We start from the raw sequence: 24,598 nt of genomic DNA, 5'->3' as shown, positions 1-24,598 counted from the left end.
AGTCAGGAACTGAGGTCCTCATAAAAACATTGGGATCTGGGGCCCATCCCTCGAGCCCCTCTGGGAAGGCCCTTACCAGGTTATTCTTTCTTCTTTCACAGCTATCAAAGTGCCAGGAATTGATTCGTGGGTACATTACACTCAAGTTAAGAGGTGGCACCCTGACCAGAACTAAATGACTTCAGTTTATGTTTTTCCTTTCTATGCTCTGACTTTGTACTTTTCAGATGGACCTGATAATCTATGTGAGCCTATTTATGCTGACTGCCAATTGATCCTGAGTCTGCCATTTGATCCTCAAGACAATGGCTTCCTGTCCAGGGCTCACTCCTACGCTGCATTCCACAATGGGTCTAAATACTGGGTCTGTGGAGCACCCCCCCTCTTCATCTGGGGAAGGCTTGCCATGTTGGACATCTCCACTTCAAGGAAAAGGCTTTCTCCATGTCTGTGAATACCTTTGACAACAATCATATGTGATGCCTCTTCTTTATCTGATGACATCTAACAACCCTAAAATGGACTGGTGCAACACTTTGTACTTTCAATATGGACATAACATGACTTTTAATTTTGATTATACATTGTATCAGTTTAATGACTTTTTCACTAAACATAAGGCAAATAAGTCTAGATCTAATGGTTTTTTGCCTGATTTTATCAAATATGGGATGAGGATATGTGGCTAATTCCTCAAAAGGGACGTCTAATAACTACTGTCCCTATATGCTGGGAGCAAACACAGTCATCCCCAAAAGTTAGCCAACGAGTTCATTACAATGATTCGAAAAAATTGGGATTTTTGCCTTAGGAAATATGTAATGTAATAATTCCCGTGTTTTCCAGTCTCAGTTCAAGTCCTCCCTTTGTCTCAGTTCAGTCCAGTTGCTCAGTCGTGTCTGACACTTTGCAACCCCATGAATCACAGGACGCCAGGCCTCCCTGTCCATCACCAACTCCCGGAGTTCACACAAACTCAGGTTCATCGAGTCGGTGATGCCATCAAGCCATCTCATCCTGTCTCCCCTTCTCCTCCTACCCTCAATCCCTCCCAGGATCAAGGTCTTTTCCAATGAGTCAAATCTTCACATGAGGTGGCCAAAGTATTGAAGTTTCAGCTTTAGCATCAGTCCTTCCAATGAACAGCCAGGACTGATCTCCTTTAGGGTGTACTGGTTTGATCTCCTTGCAGGCCAACGGGCTCTCAAGAGTCTTCTCCAAAACCACAGTTCAAAAGCATCAATTCTTTGGTGCTCAGCTTTCTTCACAGTCCAACTCACATCCGTACATGACCACTGGAAAAACCATAGCCTTGACTAGAGGGAATTTGTTGACAAAGTAATATCTCGGTTTTTCAATATGCTATCTAGGTTGGTCATAAATTTCAAGGAGTAAGCATCTTTTAATTTATGGCTGCAGTCACCATCTGCAATGATTTTGGAGCCCCCCAAAATAAAGTCTGACACTCTTTCCACTGCTTCCCCATCTATTTCCCATGAAGTGATGGGACCAGATGCCATGATCTTTGTTTTCTGAATGTTGAGTTTTATGACAACTTTTTCACTCTCCTTTTTCACTTTCATTAAGAGCTTTTTTAGTTCCTCTTCACTTTCCGCCATAAGGGTGGTGTCATCTTCATATCTGCGGTTATTGATATTTCTCCTGGCAATCTTGATTCCAGCTTGTGCTTCTTCCAGCCCAGCATTTCTCATTATGTACTCGGCATTTAAGTTAAATAATCAGGGTGACAATTTACAGCCTTGATGTACTCCTTTTCCTATTTGGAACCAGTCTGTTGTTCCATGTCCAGTTCTAACTGTTGCTTCCTGACATGTATATAGGTTTCTCAAGAGGCAGGTCAGGTGTTCTGGTATTCCCATCTCTTTCAGAATTTTCCACAGTTTATTGTGATCCACATAGTCAAAGGCTTTGGCATAGTCAATAAAGCAGAAATAGATATTTTTCTGGGACTCTCTTGCTTTTTTTTGATGATCCAGCAGATGTTGGCAATTTGATCTCTGATTCCTCTGCCTTTTCTAACACCAGCTTGAACATCTGGAAGTTCATGGTTCATATATTGCTGAAGCCTGGCTTGGAGAATTTTGAGCATTACCTTACTAGCATGTGAGATGAGTGTAACTGTGCAGTAGTTTGAACATTCTTTAGCATTCCCTTTCTTTGGGATTGGAATGAAACTGATTTTTTTCCAGTCCTATGTCCACTACTGAGTTTTCCAAATATGCTGGGATATTGAATTCAGCACTTTCACAGCATCATCTTTCAGGATCTGAAATAGCTTAACTGGAAATCCATCACCTCCTCTAGCTTTGTTCATAGTGATGCTTTCTAAGGCCCACTTGACTTCATATTCCAGGATGTCTGGCTCTAGATAACTGATCATACCATCATGATTATCAGGGTCGTGAAGATCTTTTTTGTACAGTTCTTCCGTGTATTCTTGCCAACTCTTCTCAATATCTTCTGCTTCTGTTAGGTCCATACCATTACTGCCTTTTATCGACTTTATCTTTGCATAAAATATTCCCTTGGTATCTCTAATTCTCTTGAAGAGATCTCTAATCTTTCCTATTATTTTCTTTTTCTCTGTTTCTTTACATTGATTGCTGAGGAAGGCTTACTTATCTCTCCTTGCTATTCTTTAGAACTCTACATTCAGATGCTTATATATTTCCTTTTCTCCTTTGCTTTCCCTTTCTCTCCTCTTCACAGCTATTTGTAAGGCCTCGTCAGACAGCCATTTTGCTTTTTTGCATTTCTTTTCCATGGGGATGGTCTTGATCCCTGTCTCCCATACAATGTCATGAACCTCCATCCATAGTTCATCAGGCATTCTGTCGATCAGATCTAGGCCCTTAAATCTATTTCTCACTTCCAATATATAATCATAAGGGATTTGATTTAGGTCATACTTGAATGGTCTAGGGTTTTTCCCCACTTTCTTCAATTTAAGTGTGAATTTGGCAATAAGGATTTCACGACTTGAGCCACAGTCTGGTCAGGCAATAATTGGGACTGGATATCTCAGTCACACTGGCTTTCTCCAAACTCAAGTTACTGGATATGTGGCTCTTATCTATGGGCATGGCTTCCCCTTGGTTGGATAGGGAGATGAACCCTGGGTCTAGCCTTTACTCATTGCTTTATATTTTCAGAGCTTCCAGAAAAGCCTGCTAATTTACCCCACCTTAAAACTCGGTGGACAAGGTCTGTATTTCACTGGTGATTATTTGGCTGCAGTGTTTGTTCCCTCTTTGGGAACTACAGATGCTATGCTACAAGTGGATGTTTTGACTAATTTTACTCAACAGGCATTGCAAGATTCTCAAAAAGCTGCTTCAGCTCCTAATGTTGAACAAGCTCAAATTAGAAAGGTGATATTACAAAGCAGATTGGCTTTAGATATTCTGACAACTGCACAAGGAGGAACTTGTGCCATTTCATATCCAATGCTGTACATATATACCTGATATGAGCACTAATCTTACTCATTTTACTAAACACATGAACAAAATGATTAGGGCCATGGATATTCCTGAAGCCTCAATTGCCTCACTTTGGGAGATGTTAACTAGTTCCTCATGGTGGAAAACTATCTTAATTACAATAGTTATGATCGTTTCGTTTTTTGCTGTTTTCTCCCTGAATTTGTAACTGTGTAACTGGATTTTGTTTCTAGTCGCATGAAAGCTTTTAAGTTACAACTGGTTGCTCAAACTCCTGGTACTGCTGCAACTTCTTCCAAATACTATTTGGGGCCCCTGGATCAGACATCTTCAGTATGGGGTTCGGAGAATATGGTGCCTCACCAATTTAGGGACAATGCCCCTTGTCAGCTCAGAAGCAGTTATGGAATGAGAACGATGTGCCTTTTTCCTAGGCAACATAATTCTCCTAAAAGAAAAGGGGGGAATGAGAGGGTAACAGGCAGGAAAGCCAGGGGTCTCTAAACAGAGGAAATATGCTGCAAGTGTCAGACATTTTTATCTCTCTTAAGTAGCAGGAGGAAACAAACTAGCAATATATATATATATTTTTTTTCCTTCTCGATACAAATTTTAAAGGAGGTTTCTCTTAAAATACTGTGTTGCCATAATGACCCCTGGTTTCACTTAAAGTTAGCTATTCTCAAATCTTGAGTTAACCAATGCATTTTTCTTATGGGAATGTTTGTCTTAAGCTATGTTAATGTACTATGCATTTACCCAGACCCTGTGTTCAAGTCGGTTCCGCCTAATGGCTCAGAACCCACTTGACAAACCAGTATGTTACACTCAGATATTGTTCCCCTAATCTATGTAAATGAAACTGTTTATAAGGTAATCTGCCCTTCTACAAGATCCAAGTCAATCGTTTTATGGCCCCAGATGAATGTCTGGTGCCAAGATTATCCCAAAATACATCTTATGGATGGCGCCCTGGTGCCATTCTGAGTTTTAAGACATTCCTTTCTTTCATTAACAGACTTCTAATAACTATATAACATCCAGCTGAAGACTAGCAGTGGGGTACTCTTTCTGCCCCCTTCTGATGCCTATGTCAGAAGCTTTCTCTATCTCCGTTATACTTTAATAAAATTTTATTACACAAAAGCTCTGAGCAATCAAGCCTCATCTCTGGCCCTGGATTGAATTCTTCTCCAGAGGCCAAGAATTCCGGTGTCTTTTCATTCAGCAACACCCTTTCGATGGCTTTCCTTCCAAGGAGCAAGTGCCATTTAATTCATGCCTGCAATCACCATCCACAGTGATTTTGGAGCCCAAGAAAATAAAATGAGTCACTGTTGTCACTTTTCTCCTTCTATTTGCCATGAAATCTACTTGAATAAATTTATTTAAAAAATGTCTTTAATGGATCCTATGTGCTGGTAGCTGCTTTAGCAACTGGGGTTGCAGTAGTGAAAATGCCCTTGACTTACAGTGTTACATTCTACTGAAGGACATTCATCTTTAACAACTGAGTGAATAAGTAATGAAAATCTCATGAACTATAGCCTGCCAGGCTCTTCTGTCCATGGAATTCTCTAGGCAAGAATACTGGGGTGATTAGCCATCTTCTTCTCCAGGAGATTTTCCCAACCCAGGGATTAAACCTGGGTCTTCTGCATTGCAAGTAGATTCTTTACCTTTTGAGCCACCAGGGAAGCTCTCAAATAACAATTAATGCTATAAAGAATATCAAAGCAGGCAAGGATTTAGAGACTTATATATAGAGAGTAGACTATTTAATATAAAAGGCTCAGAGATGGTCTCATTTGCACAGAAATTTGAATGAAATGAGCAAGTCAAAGTCAATAGATTTCAGGGGAAGTGAATTATGAACAGACAAAAGAGTGAATGTTGAAGATCTTGAGGCTTGAGTGACCTCATGGCTTTAAAGAAACTTCATGAAAGCTGCTGAGGCTGCAATTAAGTGAGCCAGCAGGGTTAAAAGGAGATGGCTTTAAAAGGGCAGGCAGAAGGGAGAACTGTTTGGCTTTAATGGCCAAGGTAAGATGTTTCACTTTTATTTCAAAGGTAATAGAAAGCTTTTTTAATGTGTAGAACTTCAGTCCCTACAGAATGAAATAATCTCAATGTAGACTTGGTTTTTACTCTGTAGTATAGCAATGGAAGTAAGAAAAATAGTTAGAAGCTCTCTTAATAAACCAGGTAATATCTTGATGAGAATGTGAAAGGTGAAAGTGGAAAAGTGAGGTCAGATTTGTGATATATTTTTATGATAAAAGCCACAAAATTTGCTGATGGATTTACATGTGGATGGAACAAAGGAAAAAACCTGATTCTCAAGTTTTCAACTTAAGTTTTCAAAAGAGGTGTTACTGAAATGAGGGACAAAAGAGTGTTATTAAAGTCTTATACAGTGAATTTTGAATTTTATCTATTCCTATTCCTAACATTGTGCTTAGTATTTAATAATACTTGTTGAATGAATAAGCAAGTGAATGAATTCTGGACAATGTGTTATGACTGATAATAGTAAATAAAAATCAGATTTACACAACTGCCTGAAGCAACTAAAATACACAGAATACATGTAACAATGGTTTTCAAGCATGGAAATCAGGCAGCACTGGACAGTGATTTCTGATACAGGGAAAACAATCAGATTAAGGCTAGCTCATCATCCCAAATTGCTGCCTAGATAGGGTTTGAGAGTTGTAGTTTCAAACTGGGGAAACCAGAAGGAGCCGATTGATCTTAATGTGTTGAGAAAAATTGTTGAGTCTGGGGAAATCGAGACAGCCACAGTTTTCAGGAAAGAATACATGAGAATTGAAAGCAATACAGGAGAGCTTTGAATGTTTGGCTTTTCAAATATTTAACTGAGTACTAATGAGAACATGGATACCAAGTAACCAAGAACAAGTAACCAAGACTGGAGGAATAATCACCTGAATCAAAAAGAGAGAACAAGTTTCAGAGCTCATATATAGCCAGTAACTACTGTTTTCTCACAAGTCCTTAAGTGAAAACTCACAGTCCAACCAACTCCTATAAAATTTATTTCAGAAATAAACAACTTTGTAGGTCTACTAAGTAAGATGCATTGTTCTGTCTCTTTTAGTTTTAAGAGACTGTCATTCCTTACAGCTTGCAATGTTCCAAAATACAGATGAAAAACTTCAAGCTCAGAGATGTTGAGTGGTTTACCAAGATCATACAATTAGAACATTTTGCACAATGGGTTTTAACTCAGGGTTTCTAGAAGCAAGAGACTCCATGTTTGTTTGTTTTCTTCGGTTCCTGTTGGTGATAGTGATTTGTTTTCAAACAAGAAAAGTCAAACTGCTAATGAACGATAATTTTCTTTTTTCTTTCTTTCTTCATTTTAAACTTTAAACCAAATTTCCGCTGAAATTGTACATATTAAAAAAAAAAGACAACTGAACAAAAATTATTCTAAATAAAAATGACAGTCTCTTACAATTCATAGAAATTGTGTGCATTGATTATATAATTGTAGTCAAAAATAATCAATGAGAAGGGTTAAATTATAGTTTAAATGCTTTATATTAGAAACCAGGAATTCTGTCAATATTCCCAAAAGTAATATATGCAAAGGGCTTTTTTATATACAAGCAATGGGGGTGGAAACTCTTCATCAAAGATAATAGCTTTGGACAAACACCCCAAAAAAAGTTCCTGTTTTCAACATTATATGAATCTAACTTAAAAACAAAGTATCTTGCACAATTAATCAGTCAATTGTTTCACTAAACCACTGTTTGAATTACTGTCATTTTACTCATAAAATCTCTCATAAATTTAGGGAATATGATTGATTTTTATCACCTGGAAGGTAATGTACCTGAGCATCTTAAAAGGAAGAAAGGATAACAATACTATAAAAACGTTCTTTCAGTTTTAAGATTTTTGAATCATATATCTCATATTAATTTTAAAAATAAAAGCAAATTTATCTTAATTTATTTATAAGTAAATTTTCCAGCTGAGCTATTACAAATCCTAAAACAATGATGCTATGAAAGTGCTGCACTCAATATGACAACAAATTTGGAACCTCAGCAGGGGCCACAGAAGTAGATAAGGAGTGATAAACACTAATTCAATTTAAAAGATGGCACTATTCTCCAGGATCAAGACCTCAATAATAGGATCTTAGATTTGTAGTCACCAAAGGATGGGATGAAAATTGGTGTCTGGGTATGTTAGAGATAAAATTCTAATTACTCGAAAATGAGGCAGAAATTACAGTCACTTTGCTTCTGTTGGAGTGGATCAAACAACTTTAAAAATAAGCCAAGTTCCTGTTTAAGGGACATGGTGCAAGACAGTACACATCACCAGTAAAGAGATAAGCTCATACATTTGCAGGCACTAATCTAATCACTCTGATGGATATACTTCTTTAATGCTTGGCTCATTTGGAGGACAGTAAGCTTTATTTACATAAGGCTGTGACTTTGAGTCAATTACAAAGGAAGAAAGATTAACACAATTACCCAATGAATAGATCTATGATGGTGACAATGAATTTTCTTCCTAAAGAGTACTTCTGTTTATTTCGTGTGTAGGTATTCTAGTCCTAGATTTTGGTCTCCTTATTCTGGACACAGTACGGTGACTGAAAAGTGCTTCCAGAACAGACAAATGTTTATATTTCAGTTCATGTAGAGATTTATTTTAATGAAATATGTCAAAAGGAGGGATAGGAAGAATAAGATGAAAGGACTGACTTTGAAATAAATTATGCAATACACAGATATACAAGCCACTTTTCTAAACATAAGCAGACATGTGTGAGTTAAATGACAACAGTTAGCTAAAAATTGTAAATCATACATATTGTGAATTTAAACCCTGTGACACAGGGAAATGTCTCTGTTCTGATAATGTTGATGTTCTAATCTTTCTTTCAGTAGCCTTCTTTTCTAATCCTCACATTTTCAACAATGTCATCTGTTTCTCCGTCATGACTTCTTTGTGAAGGTCCTTATACCAATTGCTTCCCTGGTGGCTAAGCTGGTAAAGAATCTGCCTGCAATGTGGGAGACCTGGGTTTGATCCCTGGGTTGGGAAGATCTTCTGAAGAAGGGAAAGGCTACCCACTCCAGTATTCTGGAGCTACCCCACACCCAAGGTCAGGGGCGGTGGCCGAGAGGAGCAACCCGATGTCCAAGGAGCGGTGGCTGTGCAGGGGCAGGAAGGTCTAGAGGAGCTACTCAAAGTTCAAGGTCAGGAGGGGCAACCGTGAGGAGATACCCCTCATCCAAAGTAAGAGAAACCCAAGTAAGATGGTAGGTATTGCGAGAGGGCATCAGAGGGCAGACACACTGAAACCAAAATCACAGAAAACTAGTCAATCTGATCACATGGACCACAGCCTTGTCTAACTCAAAGAAACTAGGCCATGCCATGTGGGACCACCCAAGACAGATGGGTCATGGTGGAGAGGTCTGACAGAATGTGGTCCACTGGAGAAGGGAATGGCAAACCACTTCAGTATTCCTGCCTTGAGAACCCCATGAACAGTATGAAAAGGCAAAATGATAAGATACTGAAAGGGGAATCCCCAGGTCAGTAGGTGCCCAATATGCTACTGGAGATCAGTGGAGAAATAAATCCAGAGTAAATGAAGGGATGGAGCCAAAGCAAAGGCAATACTCAGTTGTGGATATGACTGGTAATAGAAGTAAGGTCTGATGCTGTAAAGAGCAATATTGCATAGGAACCTGGAATGTCAGGTCCATGAATCATGGCAAATTGAAAGTGGTCAAACAGGAGATGGCAAGAGTGAACATCAACATTCTAGGAATCAGTGAACTAAAATGGACTGGAATGGGTGAATTTAACTCAGATGATCATTATATCTACTACTCTGGGCAGGAATCCCTAAAAGAAATGGAAAAGCCATCATGGTCAACAAAAGAATCCGAAATGCAGTACTTGGATGCAATCTCAGAAACGACAGGATAATCTCTGTTTGTTTCGAAGGCAAACCATTCAATATCACAGTAATCCAAGAATATGCCCCAACCAGTAATGCTGAAGAAGCTGAAGTTGAACTGTTCTATGAAGACCTACAAGACCTTTAAGAACTAACACCCAAAAAAGATGTCCTTTTCATTGTAGGGGACTGGAGTGCAAAAGTAGGAAGTCAAGAAACACCTGGAGTAACAGGCAAATTTGGCCTTGGAGTACAGAATGAAGCGGGCAAAGGCTAATAGAGTTTTGCCAAGAGAATTCACTGGTCAGAGCAAACACTCTCTTCCAACAACACAAGAGAAGACTCTACGCATGGACATCACCAGATGGTCAACACTGAAATCAGCTTGATTATATTCTTTCCAGCCAAAGATGGAGAACCTCTGTAGAGTCAGCAAAAACAAGACTGGGAGCTGACTGTCGCTCAGATCATGAACTCCTTATTGCCAAATTCAGACTTAAATTGAAAAAAGTAGGGGAAACCACTAGACTATTCAGGTATGATCTAAATCAAATTCCTTATGATTATACATTGGAGGTGAGAAATAGATTTAAGGGACTAGATCTGATAGATAGAGAGCCTGAAGAACTATGGACGGAGGTTCGTGACACTGTAGAGGAGACAGGGATCAAGACCATTCCCACAGAAAAAAAAAAAAATGCAAAAAAGCAAAATGGCTGTCTGGGGAGGCCTAGAAAAGAAGAGAAGCAAAAAGCAAAGGAGAAAAGGAAAGATATTTCCATCAGAATACAGAGTACTAAAGTGTAGCAGAGCAAAATAAGAACGCCTTCTTCGGTGATCAGTGTAAAGAAAGAGAGGACAACAATAGAAAGAGAATGACTAGAGATCTCTTCAAAAATTAGAGATAACAAGGGGACACTTTATAAAAAGATGGGCACAATAAAGGACAGAAATGTTGTGGACCTGACAGAAGCTGAAGATATTAAGTGGCAAGAAAACACAGAATAACTATACAAAAACGATCTTCATGACCCAGATAACCACAGTGGTGTGATCACTCACCTAGAGCCAGACATCCTGGAGTGCAAAATCAAGTGTGCCTTTGGAAGCATTGCTATGAATGAAGCTAGTGGAGGTGATGGAATTCCAGTTGAACTATTTCAAGTTCTAAAAGTTGATGCTGTTAAGTCCTTCACTCAATATGTCAGTAAATTTGGAAAACTCAGCAGTGGCCACAGGACTGGAAAAGGTCAGTTTTAATTTCAATCCCAAAGAAAGGCAGTGCCAAAAATTGTTCAAACTACTGCGTAATTGTACTAACCTCAAACACTAGCAAAGTAATGCTTGAAATTCCCCAAGCCAGGCTTCAGCAGTACATGAACTGAGAACTTCTAGATGTTCAAGCAGGATTTAGAGAGGTCAGAGGAACCAGAGATAAAATTGCCAACATCCATTGGAGCATAGAAAAAGCAAGAGACTTGCAAAAAACATCTATTTCTGCTTTATTGACTATACCATAACCTTTAACTGGTTGATCACAAGAAACTGTGGACAATTCTAAGAGACGAGAGTACCAGACCACTTTACCTGCCTTCTGAAAAATCTGTACGCCAGTCAAGAAGCAATGGTTAGAAATGGACATAGAATGGACCAGTTCCAAATTAGGGAAAGAGTATGTCATGGCTGTTTATAGTCACTCGGCTTATTAAACTTATGCATAGTTCTGCGTTCAGAGTTCAGCCCCTCAGTTGTGTCTGACTTTTTGTGACCTCATGAAGCTCAGCACACCAAGCCTCCCTGTCCATCACCAACTCCCGGGGTCTACCCAAACCCATGTCCATTGTGTCAGTGATACCATCCTACCTTCTCATCCTCTGTCATCCCCTTCTCCTCTCACCATCAATCTTTTCCAGCATCAGGGTCTTTTCAAATGAGTCAGCTCTCTGCATCAGATAGTCAAAGTATTGAACTTTCAGCTTCAACATCAGTCCCTCCAATGAACACCCAGGCCTGATCACCTTTAGAATGGACTGGTTGGATCTCCTTGAAGTCCAAGGGACTCTCAAGAGCCTTCTCCAACACTACAGTTCAAAAGCATCAATTCTTCAGTGCTCAGCCTTCTTTATAGTCCAACTCTCAAATCTATACATGACTACTGGAAAAAATACAGCCTTGACTAGGCAGACCTTTGTTTGCAAAGTAATGTCTTTGCTTTTTAATATGCTATCTAGGTTGGTCATAACTTTTCTTTCAAGGAGTAAGTGTCTTTTAATTTTATGGCTACAATCACCATCTGCAGTGATTTTGGAACCCAGAAAAATAAAGTCAGCCACTGAATCCCCATCTATTTGCCATGAAAGTGATGGGGCCGGATGCCATGAAATTAATTTTCTGAATGATGAGCTTTTAGCCAACTTTTTCACTCTCCTCTTTCACTTTCATCAAGAGGCTCTTTGGTTCTTCTTAACTTTCTGTCATATGCGTAGTACATCATGGGAAATGCAGGCCTGGATGAAGCATAAGCTGGAATCAAGATTGACAGGAGAAATATCAATAACCCCATACATGCAGTTGACACCACCCTTATGACAGAAAGTGAAGAAGAACTAAAGAGGTTCTTTATGAAAGTGAAAGAGGAGAGTTAACATGCTGGCCTAATACACCATATTTCAAAAACGAAGATAATGACATCAAGTCCCATCACTTCATCGTAAATAGATGAAGAAATAACGGAAAGAGTGATATACTTTGTTTTCTTGGGCTTCAAAATTACTGCAGATGATGACAGCAGCCATGGAATGAAAATATGCTTGCTCCTTGGAAGGAAAGTTGTGACAAACCTAGACAGCATATTAAAAGGCAGAAACATTGCTTTACCAATGAAGGCCTTTTTAGTCAAAGCTATGGTTTTTCCAGTGTGGCTGTGAAAGTTGGACTATAAAGAAAGTTGAGCGCCAAAGAATTGATGCCTTTGAACTGTGGTGTTGGAGAAGACTCTTGAGAGTCCCTTGGGCTGCACATAGATCCACCCAGTCAATCTTAAAGGAAATCAGTCCTGAATATTCCTTTGAAGGACTGATGCTGAAGCTGAGGCTCCAATACTTTGGGCATCTAATGAGATGAACTGAGTCATTGGAAAAGACCCTGATCCTGGGACAAATTCAAGGCAGGAGGGGAAGAGAAAGGCAGAGGATTAGATGATACGATTGTGTCACTAACTCGATGGACATGAGTGTGAATAAGCTCTGAGAGTTGGTGGTGAACAGCGAGCCTGGCATGCTCCAGTCCATGGGATCACAAAGAGTTGGCCACGACTAAGTGACTGAACTGAACTGAACTGAATATTCCATTGAATCTGTGTACCACAACTCTCTTATCCATTCATCTGCCAATGGACATCTAGGTTGCTTACATGTTCTAGCTATTGTAAACATTGCTGCAGTGAACATTGGGGTGCATTTGTCTCTTTCATTTCTGGTTTTTCTAGCAGTCAGATTGCTAGGTCATATTCCCAGCTTTTAAAGCAATCTCCACACTGTTTTCCATTGTGGCTGTACCAATGTACATTACCACCAAGAGTGTAAGTGTGCCCCCCTTTCTCCATACCCTCTCCAGCAAGTAATAATGGTTCTTTAAGCAGTTCTTATGTATGAATAAGGAGTGGTATGCAGGCTTCAAGATGACTCCCGATGATTCCTGTCTCCTGTAATATGTGCCATGGAGTAATAGAATATTAAATTTGAAGTCCAATTGCCATTGGCATTGCTAGCTCATATCCATAATTCTGAAGATAATCCATTAGACACAAGATGGGATGGAGCAAAGCAAACTGGAATACTAATTAACATTTTTTAAAATATATAGTAATTCACCATGACAAATTTTGTCAACAGAATGGACAGCTAAAAGCACAGAAATATCAGGGTACTATTGTTATATAACTTTGCAGTATTCATTCAGTTTACTCACTTTTATGAAATGATACCCTAGATGCTTATACAATATGAGGCATACCTGGATAGATATGTCTGCTGAATAGACTTTTATAAAGTATTACTTATCAGGTTTTATTCAAGCAGGACACAATAATTAGAAATAACACATTGTATGATCTATAGTAACCCATGGAGGAATTGATTAATTTACAACTTTTGACAACAGGACAATATGCTGATAATAATGGAGCTGATATAGGATTACATAGCCTAATATAATGGCAACCCACTCCAGTACTCTCACCTGGAAAATCCCATGGACAGAGAAGCCTGGTGGGCTACAGTCCATGGGGTCACAAAGAGTCGGACACAACTTCACATTCACTTTTTACTTAATGTACACATAAAAATACTGTTTGTTGTTTAGTTTCTAAGTTGTTTCTGACTTTTTGTGACCCCATGGCCTGGAGTGCACCAGGATGCCCTGTCCTTCACTATCTCACAGTTTTCTCAAACTCACATCCATTGAGTCAGTGATACTATCCTACCATCTCATCCTCACTGCCCCCTTCTCCTTTTGCTTTCAGTTTTTACTAGTAATGGGGTCTTTGCCATTGAATCAATTCTTCACATCAGGTGACTAAAATATTGGAGCTTCAGCTTCAGTATCAGTCTTTCTAATAGATATAAGGGTTGATTTCCTTTAGAGTTGATTGTTTTGGTTTCTTTGTTGTCCAAGGGACTCTCAAGAGTTTTCTCTAGCACCACAACTTGAAAACATCAGTTCTTTGGTGCTTAGTCTTCTTTACGGTCCAGCTCTCATCCGTGCATGACTGCTGGAAAAACCATAGCTTTAACTAGATGGGCCTTCATCAGCAAAGCGATGTCTCTGCTTTTTAATATGCTGTCTAGGGCTTCACTGGTGGCTCAAACAGTAAAGGATATGGGATACCTGGGTTAAATCCCTGGATTGGGAAGATTCCCTGGAGAAAGGTGTGGCAATGCACACCAGTATTCTTGCCTGGATAATCCCCATTAACAGAGGAACCTGGTTGGCCATAGCTATAAGTTGCCAAAGAGTCCGACATGGTGGAGCGACTAAGCAAGCACAGTGATTTTGGAGCCCAAGAAAATAAAATCTGTCACTCTTTCCACTATTTCTGCTTCTATTTGCATTGAAGTGATGAGAACAGGTGCCATGATCCTAGTGTTTTTTTTTTTTTTAATGTTGAGTTTTAAGCTAGCTTTTTCTCTCTTATTTCACCCTTGTCAAGAGAGTTTTCAGTTCCTTTTCTCTTTCTACCATTAAAGTGGTATCATCTGCATGTTTGAAGTTATTGATATTTCTCCCAGAAATTTTTATTCCAGCTTGTGATTCATCCATCCAGGCAGCTTTTTTCTTCTCTCTCTTTTTTTTTTTAATTGGAGGATATTTTTTTTTATAATATTGTGTTAGCCTCCTGCCATACATCAACATGAATTAGCTACAGGTATACATATGTCCTCTCCCTCCTGAACCTCCTCCCATTTCCTTCCTAGGTTGTCACAGAGCAATGGATTGAGCTTTCTGTGTCACATAGCAAATTTTAACTTGCTATTCATTTTACATATAGTAATCTATATGTTTCTGTGCTACTCTGTCAATTTGTCTCACCCTCTCCTTCCCCTACTCTGGCCACAAGTCTCTTCTCTAGGTCTGCGTCTCCACTGCTGCCCTGCAAATAGGTTCATACAATCACTATGAAGAACAGTACAGAGATTCCTTACAAAACTAGGACTAGACCTACAATATGACCCAGCCGGGCATTTTGCTTGATATACTCTTCATATAAGGTAAATAAGCAGTGTGATAATCTGCAGCCTTGTCATACTTCTTTCCCAATTATGAACCAGTCCATTGTTCCACATCTTGTTCTAACCATTACTTTTTGACTTGCACACAGGTTTCTCAGGAGAAAGTAAAATGTTTTTTTATTCCCATCCCTTTAAGAATTTTCCACAGTTTGTTTTGATCCACAGAGTCAAAAGTTTAGCATAGGTAATGAAAGAGAAATATATGTTTTTCTGGAATACCCTTGTTTTCTCCAGGATCCAACAAATGTTAGCAATTTGATTTCTGTTTCCTCTGCCTTTTCTAAACTTAGCTTGTATATTTGGATATTCTCAGTTCCTATGCTACTGAAACTTAACTTGAAGGATTTTAATCTTTGAATCTAATCATCACTTCCACTGTATTTGTTATGTGATTTAATTTAGGTGAAACATGAATGGCCTAATGGCTTTCCCTACTTTTTTCAATTTAAGCATGAATTTTGGAATAAGGACTCAGGATCCATCCATCTTGGGTTGCCTTGCATGGCATGGCTCATAGCTTCATTGAGTTATGCAAGCCCCTTTGCCATGACAAGGCTGTGAACCATGAAGGGGACACATAAAAATATGCATATACATATATATATATATTAATATATATTTTAAGTTAGTGTTTTTTTTGTTGTTTTTGTTTTTGTTTTTTCCTTCTGTAACAACTAGATGGAGAACTATAGTAAGCATGGCTAGAAATATTCTCTCTATTCAACTCTAAAACATTTTTCTATGTACTTTTATCTTCTGGGTGTTTTTCATACCATTCATATTTATCCTTCATCCAAGCTGGACAAATCATTTCCATATACTATATCCCTTAGTTGAATGTCTGCTGAATCAGTTATTCAGCATGACATTTGAATACTGGCTTTATCAATTTGATTTAGATAAAGTTTTCCTGGGTGTTTTACTTATTATTTCAGGAACAGGTTAGGTTTCCCCATGTAGCAGGACTGCTCTCTAACCTTAGTCCTTATTGTCAACATCCCTTATAGAGGACAAGGGTTATAAGAAAGAAAGTTCTTTCATTAAATTTTGAAGAAACTAAAATTAAAAATCTCATAGAAATTTAAAATTTATACATGCCAAATTTTATCCCATCATCATTTCAGTTCAGTTGCTCAGTTGTGTCCGTCTCTTTGCTATCCCATTGGCTATAGGACGCCAGAATTCCCTGTCCATCACCAATTCTGAGAGCTTGCACAAACTCATGTCCATTCAGTCAGTGATGCATCCAACCATCTCATCCTCAGTGATTTCCTTCTCCTCCTGCCTTCAATCCTTCACAGCATCAAGGTCTTTTCCAATGAGTCAGTTCTTCACAGCCGGTGGCCAAAGTATTGAAGTTTCAGCTTTGGGATCAGTCCTTCCAAGGAATATTCAGGACTGATTTCCTTTAGGATTGAGCTGTTGGATCTCCTTTCAGTCCAAGGGACTCTCAAGAGTCTTCTCCAACACCACAGTTCAAAAGCATCAATTCTTCAGTGCTCAGCTTTCTTTATAGTCCAACTCTCAATGAACAAATTCAAACAGACACACGATCACAAACACTGAAATGAATATGCAAATGAGTGCAGTCGGTAGTTATCTACAGGGGGTAATCAATTGAACACAACCAGACAAAATTTATTTGCATTTCTATATATATGAACATAGTTTTTAGCTCTATCAGCTTTCTGTAGAAAATCTGATAGAATGAACAGTTCCATCAGTTTGTGATGGCTTAAAGATTGATAGGTGAAGATAACCCATTTTCTAGATGTGCTATAAAAGATATCTAATCATCTTCCTTGATCATTTCAAACTCTTTTGCTATTTTTCTTAGAGAACAATGAAAAAAATGTCATGACACTTATTTGGCACCATCAAAATATCCCTCTGGCAGCAGCAATGCAGAGAAGTTAATTGTTTCTATTTTATATATACTACAATCTATGCTGCCTGTAAGGCATATTTAAGACACAAGTGTATTTTATTACTGTATTTGCATGTGCTCTGTTTATTTCCTTTGTAGTGATTATTGCAAAGCATTGAAGGCACTATTCTCTACTGATAATTTTATGCTTTGGAGATCTTGACATCCTCAACTTTTCCCCAAATTCCCCTAAAAGATCACCAGTATTGAAGATTATGTCTTAGTCATATGGTGCCTTCTTGATTGTACTTCATTGTTTATCCCACTTTTATCTTTGCTTATGTCATTGTATATTTTCTCCTAATCTAAACTTGACAGATTAAGTTTAGTACTGGTTCTTGATGAAAGGCTTCCAGTTTATTATCTGTTTATTGAAGCTCTATTTTTCAGAAGCAATAATTTCACAGATTTGCCTATCAGTAATGAAGTTTGGTTATACTCTTTCACCTTTTTGTTCCTTTGTACAATGGATATCACCATTCACCATAACCAGCTTCAAGGTCTAGATATGGAAACAAGTATTCCTAGTTTGTTTGGCTCCATGTAAGTATTTCTTTTCTGTACAGAAATATCAGCATTCACTTTCCTTTAAATAAAAGAATTACAAATAAGTGAAGACTAAGTATCTCCACAAGCCCCACTAGGGTAAAAGAACCAGAGAACCAGAACTAATAAATAACTTATCATATTAGTTTCTGGCTTGGTCTCCATATGCATGACAATTTCCCCAGCCTGCCAGATGGAAATAATTCAACATTGTGCTAATGAAATAAATACTAGGGGAAGTAAACCTTTTTTATAAAATAAAGAATAAAATATGAAAGAAAATAAAAATTAGAACAATTATCCACTTCTTTGAAATAGGGTGAGAAATGCTCCTTTTTCTTCCCATGGCATCTGACAGACTAGCCTGCAGTAAAGAATATTTAAGATACCAATATGTACTAGAAAGTCATGTGCAAAGCTGAAATCCTGTTGAACAGAATTCCTGCTGAATGGTTTTCTTCCTTTGGGTAGCCTTATTTCCCAAAATCATGTATTGCATAGTTTACTTGGTATTAGATTGAATGCATCCAATTTGATTGCTATGAAAATCATGTTTAGGTTTAAATATATTTTTTTCTTAGCAGCTGGAACATTAAAATTTTTAATAAGAGTAGAGAGGGGAAAACTGCTGAATTAAAATGCATATTCAGATTAACATTCCTTGTTAAAAAGGATTTTTCCAATTCCTCTCAGGAAATGGGAAAAAAGGCAAGCAAAAGTTTACTAGGAAAATGATACTGAAGAAGTTATTTGCAGAGCAGGTATAGAGACACAGAAATAAAAAGGGACTAGTGGGCACAGCAGGGGAGAAGGTGGATAAACTGAGAGTAACACTGACATATATATACTTCTTTGTGTAAAATAGATAGCTAGTGGGAAGCTGTTTTATAGCAGAGGGAGCTCAGCTTGGTGCTCAGTGATGACTGAGAGGAGTGGGATGGGAGATGGGAGGAAGGCTCAAGAGTGAGGGGATATATGTATACTTATGGCTGATTTATCATGTCATACAGCAGAAGCTAACACGACATTGTATATCAATTGTACTCCAATTAAGACAAAAAGTTTTATGGGAACTATATTAGAGGTGTGATAACAGAGAGGCAAATTATCTTTTCTGCCTCAGTTATTGGAGCATATTTTAAAATATTACCTACCCCTTTCCTATAAAAAAATGATGGATGGGGAGTCTAAGAAGTATAATGACAGAAGTATACCATGAATACCCACATTATGGAGAAAAAAGAAAAGAATGACTATTTTCCCCAAAGCCTAAGACAGAACCCATCTACGGTATTGATTTTTTTTTTAATTTAAAATCTTTAATTGCTGCATTGTGAGTACACATTTGTACCCAGAACATCAAGGAAATGAAGATAAATATTTTCTTATGAGACAATTGAGAGACGGAGAAAAATAGTAGGGAGGGATGCCTCATAATATAGATGAAGATTTTGTGTTTAATAGGAAGAATCTGATGATGAACTTCAGCTACACTTCCTCTCTCTCTCTCTTTTTTTTTTTTTACCTAAATTGGAAGAGTAAACTGATTTTATTTTGTTTGTGCTTTTCTGTTTGGAACATGAGAGGTTTATAGGAGTCATCTTTTCCCAAGACCAATCTGTCCCTCTGTTTTTGGAAAGTGTATGGTGATAGAATAGAATGATGTAGAAGTTATTTAAATATGCTTGCATCTGAAACCTGGTCAAGAATAGAGACATATTTACACATATTTATAATATGGGAGAGAAGAGGGTAGAAGCAACAAAAATATTTTTAAGGTGGAAAGGATGCAACTTTTCCATGTTCTGTGAACCATGAATATGGAAAAGGAGGCAGAATTAAGACAATATATGGTGATTTTACTCAGAGAAGTAAGCAAAAAGAGTCATGTGCATTTGGATTAAATTAACCAATATAAATCAATTCAAGTCTTCTTCTGTGTTAAGACTACCCCCCTGTACAGATATTTTCATGGTTGGACACTGCAAAAATTGATATCAAATTTATCTTGAAATGTGATACATTATTATTAAATAAAATATGACTCCATAGAATCACATAGAAAAGAGTAAATTATTTGATATCATAATTTGTTATTTTCTTTTGAAAGTTAGCTATTTGTTTCCTATTTTCTTTAGCTTTCTACTATACAGTTATTTATGCTATCTGAAAATCAATTTGCATTAGAACCTTGAGAAACTGAAGCTGAATTTCCCATAACCTTAAAACACAAAGACAAGAGTGATTCTTTAGATAGCGTTGCCCACTGTGAATTTTTATTAACTTAGAGGAAATGCTGGTTTTGACTGTCTCCTTTTTGACAAACAATTTCTACAACCTCGTTACAGATACATTTCCTTCACAAACTCAGCCTCCCTGGCTGTACTGACACCAACAAACGAACCAGTTCAGGAAGTGCAGGCATTTTCTAATTCTTTTCCTGGATGCTTCAGAGCTTGTGGCATGTTATAGTTAATCAAATGAGTCTTGGGGATGTCCTGGCTGTTAGAAAGCTTGCCAGTTGATGCAGAGCTCTGGCCCTTCTCTGGGAAATTAGGGTCCTGTGATCTGCCAGACAGAGTCTTTTAAGAGCTTCAGAATTCAATAGGAAATGGGAGAGGAAGGCAGCTTTTGCTTTGTCTTTAAATATTCTTTAATATGTGTTAAATTAGTAACTTTTTAATAATAGTACTTTTTAAGTAAAGATAGAAGGCAACGACACCCCAGTTCAGTACTCTTGCCTGGAAAATCCCGTGGACAGAGGAGCCTGGAGGGCTGCGGTCCATGGGGCCGCTGAGGGTCGAACAAGACTGAGCGACTTCATTTTCACTTTTCACTTTCATGCACTGGAGAAGGAAATGGCAACCCACTCCAGTGGTCTTGCCTGGACAATTCCAGGGACGGGGGATCCTGGGTGTGCTGCCAACTACGGGGTCACACAGAGTCGGACACGACTGAAGTGACTTAGCAGCAGTAGCAGCAGCTTGCATCATTCTACAAACCTAACATCTTCACTGTTTATTTTTCTCTTTTCCAAGTCTTTGCAATTTTCTAGTTTATTCAGGTTAAAAGTATCCTTATAATAGAATGCTTCTCTTTGCTCATTTTACTTAAAATTACATATTAATTATATATCAGAATTTACTAAAACCATCTTACATAAAATGAAATTTAGACTGTTTCTAATATTTTACTACTAATAAACAATGTTTTATATGAACATCTTTCTGACTGTAAATCTCTACTTACTTCCTTTATTGGAACCTAAGGGACTACATAGCCACAAAGTGGTTTTTTAAAAAAATGTTCTCTAGTTGCTAGTTATAATACATGCTTTTATCAATTTTGAGATAAAAAAAATTCATATACCCAGATCTTCTCAAAGACTCCTATTATATATTCTGATGATTAACTATTCTGCTATCAAATTACTATATCATGTTATAGTCTATTAGAAAATTGCACAATGCATCTTGCACATCATAAATTCAGAATTTTTAATGAAATTAATTTGTGTCCTATTGGTAATATGTAAAATTCTATTTAACTACAAAATCACTACTCATACTTTTTATTTTAACTCAAAACTTAAAAATACATCAATTGCTTCCCATCAGTGATGATAGTATTTATATTAATATATGACAAATCTCCAAAACAAATCTTCCACTCTCTGACTATCCTCTGGTTCTAAGAAAGTAGCAAATATATTAAAATATTTGCTATTATTCAGGAGGAATTCTCATGCAGAAATCTGGATATATCTGATCTTAAAACTAGCAGAAAAAGACAAGGGAACAATAATTCTATAGTCTCATTATTAAATGCACATGCAACAACAGATCAGTGTTGTAGAGGGACTCTGGTCTGTTTATATAGACAATAGGGTTTACATAGTAAACAGTACATAGTTTGTACAGTAACATTTTTAGATTTATCTACAGCACAAACTGCTATATGAAGAAGAGCTTATGGTTTCTAGACAAAATCTACAAAATTAAAACAGCAAAACAACCTGTGGTTCTATTGGGGAATGGGAACAAGCCCATCAAATCAGATTGTAATTGAGTAAACAAGACCTTTGGTTTTAATGGCCCACTTTTTGCTTTGTTTCTCACCTGTTTATTTTGGCAACATATTAAGATATTCTGGAACGTTTCACTTGCTTCTGACTATTTGCAAACATGGCCATAAATGCTGGGATGCTCTTAACAAAGTCATAATTAAAGATCTAATTTATTGAGAAGGAACAAAGTAGATTTTGTTTCTATTTATTTTTCATTATAGCAGAACTAAATTACCTTTCTACCACTGTTAATTTATTATGTACATTTAAGTATGAAAAAATATATTTATATATTTTTGTTTGTGGTCCTGCATGTTTTATTACTGCTACTGTTTCATTAGCTCTTGTTTCTTCTCACAGGAAGCTGCACATGTTCTTCTCCATTGATCTAAAGGCTGAAGGAGTAATTTTCCATCACCTGAAGATCTTCAAAACTAGTAGGCAACATTTCCAGTCAGGCAGGTAATTATAACCAGCTCTATCTGGCTCTCCAGACTGAAGTTTGCTGATCTTGCAGTACAAAAAAATTATTTGCAGCTGTGGACAATTAGCAAACTCAGTAGACCAGGCAAAAGTGCAGCCTTCTTCTGCACAATTCCACTGCCAGCTCTACTTTGACAGCTATATAATTACATGGACCATAAATTATGCTCAGTAATCACCTTGTTTATAATTTCATTCCCTGTAAATTAGTAATGCAATGAAATGAGATTTCATAATCACCAGATGCATACTGAGCTGTTTACCAGAGTCTGGCAATGGCTAACAGGCAAGCCCTTCCCAAGAAGAGGTGGGCTGCTTTTGGCTGATCACAAAGTTGACAAGCGATCCAGGGCTCTGAGCTCCAGGCTGCCAATGACATTCAAGCAGCTCCAGATTGGAAACTGTATGATATATCAACAGCTATGAGAAATGACACTCTGTTTGGGAGGAAACTTTTACTTTTTCAATTTCACATACAGCAGCTCCATTTATTGGATCTATAATTTGTATGTTATTTGATGAGTGCATGTAGAGATACCTCAAGAGTTCATCTTAAAAGTAATGACAATGGGCTTTTAAAGTGATCCATAAAAAATTTGCCTCACTATAGGTAAGTGAGTGGTCTGTTTTTATAACATGGGGATAAAGTGAGCAAGATATGTAATTATATTTCTCAAGTTTTTTTTTTTTTTTACATGAAACATTTTTTTTTTTTAAGGGAGAGTCCTCTGTATCATACTCAGGTATCATATAAGAGAAACAAATAATAATTTAAGCAATGAAAATGCTTATCATGTTTGTTCAGGGGTTTCTACAACTAACCTACCTTCTGATACAACTTCCGTCTATTTCATAATAAAATAATGAGCAATCATATTTTCTTAGAATCATTAGCATGAAACTATAAATTATACACTTTTATGGAAAATAAGAAAAAAAATGATAAGCCCAGACAAGTTATTTGCAAGAGATTTATTAGAACTTGAACGATTACTACAACAAGAGTTGTGCTGCAAGTAAAAATACTATTTGTCATTGCTTCCAACAAGAGTTGGGAGTGGAAAATGCATGGATCTAGAAGCTTTAGTTACTTGCATAAAAGTGAGTTGGTTATGCAGTACCTATTTTAATTTCCATTTGATTAAAATTAGTCCTAGTTAGGAAAGGAGAAAGTAGAAAAAATAAAACTCTAGTCTGAAGGTTAATATTCCAAATGCCACCAAATGCAAACAAGTAAAGGAGAGAATATCTGGTTGAAGGACATGTATTGAGGGTGATTATTTGAAATGTGAAATATGTTTTTAAATATTTGTTGTTTTGACTCATGCTTTCATATTTTCTGACCTTATGGGCAAACCACATTTTTTATCCTTTCACTAGAGACATCGCTATATGGCAACATTTTCCTCAAATAAAAGCATTCTTAATGAAATAAAATTACTCCAAGTTATTAGAGACATTCCTGGGAATTTTGCTCCAATTCTAAATGACTGTTTCCTTCAATGACAAACCTAGAATGTAGAGAAGAGCAGCTAATGTATCATCTTTCTTTACTGTGATATTTTTAGTGACAGTTAAAAAGATGTAGAACACTGTAACTTCTTTGAAAGTCATGACAAATGTTCCAAAAGCTGATATGTATATGTAGGTGTGTGTGTGTGTGTGTGTGTGTGTGTGTGTGTGTGTGTGTGTGTGTGTGTGTTGGCTTATACCACCAACCTTGGTGGCAGCATCAGGCAAACTAGGGAATATCACTAAGAGATCAACTAGTTTAACTAGTTTTTGGTCAATACTGAGAGCTTAAAACTATCTATCCCTTCTGTAGATAAGTAATTTTCAATTGACTTGCCATTGATAAGATTTGAACTTTGTGTTGATTTTACATTTGAAACAATAGATTTGCACTCAAACATCTGTCCTTAGTCATCAATCACTCTTCTGACAAAAATGAGCATTTCTAAGAATACTTTCATAAATAAGGATATTCATTAAGAAACATAATAAATTATCCAATTAAAACAAGGCTTGAGATTGCAACTTTCATTGCAATTATTGCCATAAATGGCTTTAGAGCTAAGTGAAAAATATCATAATCAATACAAGTTCTATCATTGCCATAATGCAGCTAGAATCATAAATATATTGCTAACTACATTTTGGTAGTTGAAAAAATTTGAAGATTAAATCAAATTTCACAGAATCCATCTTACACATCTAAAGGAAATAAAAATAGCAAAGAGAAACTAGTAACATTCAACCCTGTGAGACAAATTCTGTACCAAAAATCTTATAAGGTATTGTCTAGTAGTAAAATAATAAACTAATGAAAATTGAAAGTAAGCAATAATAATCTGCAGA

At 37.2% G+C, this 24,598-nt stretch overlaps 1 pseudogene; it reads left to right on the top strand.

Moving 5' to 3' along the window:
* The first annotated feature begins 227 nt into the window (after positions 1 to 227).
* LOC138083550 (endogenous retrovirus group PABLB member 1 Env polyprotein-like) overlaps positions 228 to 24,598 on the top strand; it is a 69,733-nt pseudogene continuing 45,362 nt past the window's right edge.

Source organism: Capricornis sumatraensis, chromosome 8 (assembly GCF_032405125.1).
Source record: "Capricornis sumatraensis isolate serow.1 chromosome 8, serow.2, whole genome shotgun sequence".
Taxonomy (NCBI): Eukaryota; Metazoa; Chordata; class Mammalia; order Artiodactyla; family Bovidae; genus Capricornis; species Capricornis sumatraensis.
This window is presented reverse-complemented; position numbering and strand designations above follow the sequence as displayed.